This window comes from Panulirus ornatus, chromosome 5 (assembly GCF_036320965.1).
Source record: "Panulirus ornatus isolate Po-2019 chromosome 5, ASM3632096v1, whole genome shotgun sequence".
Lineage (NCBI taxonomy): Eukaryota > Metazoa > Arthropoda > Malacostraca > Decapoda > Palinuridae > Panulirus > Panulirus ornatus.
Window position 1 is genome coordinate 51,367,047 of NC_092228.1, and position 3,889 is coordinate 51,370,935.

The following is a 3,889-nucleotide window of genomic DNA, read 5'->3' on the forward strand; positions in this document are numbered from 1 at the left end:
GGGTTATAGTGTTGGGTGATTTGAATGCAAAGGTGAGTAATGTGGCAGTTGAGGGAATAATTGGTATACATGGGGTGTTCAGTGTTGTAAATGGAAATGGTGAAGAGCTTGTAGATTTATGTGCTGAAAAAGGACTGATGATTGGGAATACCTGGTTTAAAAAGCGAGATATACATAAGTATACTTATGTAAGTAGGAGAGATGGCCAGAGAGCGTTATTGGATTACGTGTTAATTGACAGGCGCGCGAAAGAGAGACTTTTGGATGTTAATGTGCTGAGAGGTGCAACTGGAGGGATGTCTGATCATTATCTTGTGGAGGCTAAGGTGAAGATTTGTATGGGTTTTCAGAAAAGAAGAGTGAATGTTGGGGTGAAGAGGGTGGTGAGAGTAAGTGAGCTTGGGAAGGAGACTTGTGTGAGGAAGTACCAGGAGAGACTGAGTACAGAATGGAAAAAGGTGAGAACAATGGAAGTAAGGGGAGTGGGGGAGGAATGGGATGTATTTAGGGAATCAGTGATGGATTGCGCAAAAGATGCTTGTGGCATGAGAAGAGTGGGAGGTGGGTTGATTAGAAAGGGTAGTGAGTGGTGGGATGAAGAAGTAAGAGTATTAGTGAAAGAGAAGAGAGAGGCATTTGGACGATTTTTACAGGGAAAAAATGCAATTGAGTGGGAGATGTATAAAAGAAAGAGACAGGAGGTCAAGAGAAAGGTGCAAGAGGTGAAAAAAAGGGCAAATGAGAGTGGGGGTGAGAGAGTATCATTAACTTTTAGGGAGAATAAAAAGATGTTCTGGAAGGAGGTAAATAAAGTGCGTAAGACAAGGGAGCAAATGGGAACTTCAGTGAAGGGCGCAAATGGGGAGGTGATAACAAGTAGTGGTGATGTGAGAAGGAGATGGAGTGAGTATTTTGAAGGTTTCTTGAATGTGTTTGATGATAGAGTGGCAGATATAGGGTGTTTTGGTCGAGGTGGTGTGCAAAGTGCGAATGTTAGGGAAAATGAGTTGGGAAACAGAAAAGAGGTAATAAAAGCTTTGCGGAAGATGAAAGCCGGCAAGGCAGTAGGTTTGGATGGTATTGCAGTGGAATTTATTAAAAAAGGGGGTGACTGTATTGTTGACTGGTTGGTAAGGTTATTTAATGTATGTATGACTCATGGTGAGGTGCCTGAGGATTGGCGGAATGCGTGCATAGTGCCATTGTACAAAGGCAAAGGAGATAAGAGTGAGTGCTCAAATTACAGAGGTATAAGTTTGTTGAGTATTCCTGGTAAATTATATGGGAGGGTATTGATTGAGAGGGTGAAGGCATGTACAGAGCATCAGATTGGGGAAGAGCAGTGTGGTTTCAGAAGTGGTAGAGGATGTGTGGATCAGGTGTTTGCTTTGAAGAATGTATGTGAGAAATACTTAGAAAAGCAAATGGATTTGTATGTAGCATTTATGGATCTGGAGAAGGCATATGATAGAGTTGATAGAGATGCTCTGTGGAAGGTATTAAGAATATATGGTGTGGGAGGCATGTTGTTAGAAGCAGTGAAAAGTTTTTATCGAGGATGTAAGGCATGTGTACGTGTAGGAAGAGAGGAAAGTGATTGGTTCTCAGTGAATGTAGGTTTGCGGCAGGGGTGTGTGATGTCTCCATGGTTGTTTAATTTGTTTATGGATGGGGTTGTTAGGGAGGTGAATGCAAGAGTTTTGGAAAGAGGGGCAAGTATGAAGTCTGTTGGGGATGAGAGAGCTTGGGAAGTGAGTCAGTTGTTGTTCGCTGATGATACAGCGCTGGTGGCTGATTCATGTGAGAAACTGCAGAAGCTGGTGACTGAGTTTGGTAAAGTGTGTGAAAGAAGAAAGTTAAGAGTAAATGTGAATAAGAGCAAGGTTATTAGGTACAGTAGGGTTGAGGGTCAATTCAATTGGGAGGTGAGTTTGAATGGAGAAAAACTGGAGGAAGTGAAGTGTTTTAGATATCTGGGAGTGGATCTGGCAGCGGATGGAACCATGGAAGCGGAAGTGGATCATAGGGTGGGGGAGGGGGCGAAAATTCTGGGAGCCTTGAAGAATGTGTGGAAGTCGAGAACATTATCTCGGAAAGCAAAAATGGGTATGTTTGAAGGAATAGTGGTTCCAACAATGTTGTATGGTTGCGAGGCGTGGACTATGGATAGAGTTGTGCGCAGGAGGATGGATGTGCTGGAAATGAGATGTTTGAGGACAATGTGTGGTGTGAGGTGGTTTGATCGAGTAAGTAACGTAAGGGTAAGAGAGATGTGTGGAAATAAAAAGAGCGTGGTTGAGAGAGCAGAAGAGGGTGTTTTGAAATGGTTTGGTCACATGGAGAGAATGAGTGAGGAAAGATTGACCAAGAGGATATATGTGTCGGAGGTGGAGGGAACGAGGAGAAGAGGGAGACCAAATTGGAGGTGGAAAGATGGAGTGAAAAAGATTTTGTGTGATCGGGGCCTGAACATGCAGGAGGGTGAAAGGAGGGCAAAGAATAGAGTGAATTGGAGCGATGTGGTATACCGGGGTTGACGTGCTGTCAGTGGATTGAATCAAGGCATGTGTCTGGGGGTAGGTTGGGCCATTTCTTTCGTCTGTGTCCTTGCGCTACCTCGCAAACGCGGGAGACAGCGACAAAGCAAAATAAATAAATACATATATATATATATATATATATATATATATATGTATCATAAAATGACTATATCATTGGTTTTCATTAGATTCCAATTTCTCTGTTATGTAATTGATTTCAGAATCACATACAGAGATCAGTGGATTGACTAGGAATCATTGTAGTAGCTGTGTGAGGCCTCTAATACCTTCTTACGGACTTGCGTATACTGCTGTGTGTTCATTTGTTTTTTCTTGGTGTTGGAGCATGTTGTTATAATATATTGTCCTGGTGCACGGTTTGGTTGTTAGTTTCAGGTCGCTCTTCCTTGATAATTAATGGTACAGCGATGTGTCGGCTTCTTGTGTGTAGTTCAAGTCTTCGTATTCTTGTAGGTTTAATAGTTTCCTCTCGTTTGAGAACAGTGTTGTGTTTCTTAGTTTGATGGAGACCTCTTGTACGTGTAGGGAATGTCCTCTAGATAGTGTCTAGCATTTTGCTTCCCAGAAATTAAATGGATCACGTTCTCGTTGTTGACATATGAAATGATAAACAAGATGGATTTTTGTAATGTGTCATGTTGATTATAAAGCTGGTTTTACATGTTGTGTTTAGTGTTTCCTATTTTTCTAAGGTAGATAACTAGTTTGACATGGAGTTCCTATGTTATGTGATATTTCTTCATTCTATATGTCGTATTACACAATCTATTGTGGGCAGTTGACATGAGAGAGAGAGAGAGAGAGAGAGAGAGAGAGAGAGAGAGAGAGAGAGAGAGAGAGAGAGAGAGAGAGAGAGAGAGAGAGAGAGAGAGAGAGAGAGAGAGAGAGAGAGAGAGAGAGAGACTGCTTGCAGAAGGTAACACCGTAAGTGCCTCTAAATAACATTTATTGTGTATGTAAGATGTATGTCTGAGTGTAAATTGTGGTTTGAATACCTAGAAATATACGTGGGAATGCATTTGTTTCGCTGTGACGTTAACATAGCTTTTTGATTCTTTATATTACTTACCTTTGTTTTGGCAGATGATTACGTGGGGTAAGTTGTCTGATAGGATGATAGACGTATATCAATTGATATTAGAAGAAAAAGGAATGAATTTGCCACAGTTGTTGAATGCAGATGACCTCATGTTGTTAGCTAAATCAGAGGAACAGCTGATATATGTGAGAGGAGGATGCTGTTGAAAGTAATGCTCCAGTTGTTCAAGTGATGGGAGATAGAATTCTATTATCAATTTTGATGGTGAAAAACTAGAAGCTGTGAATAA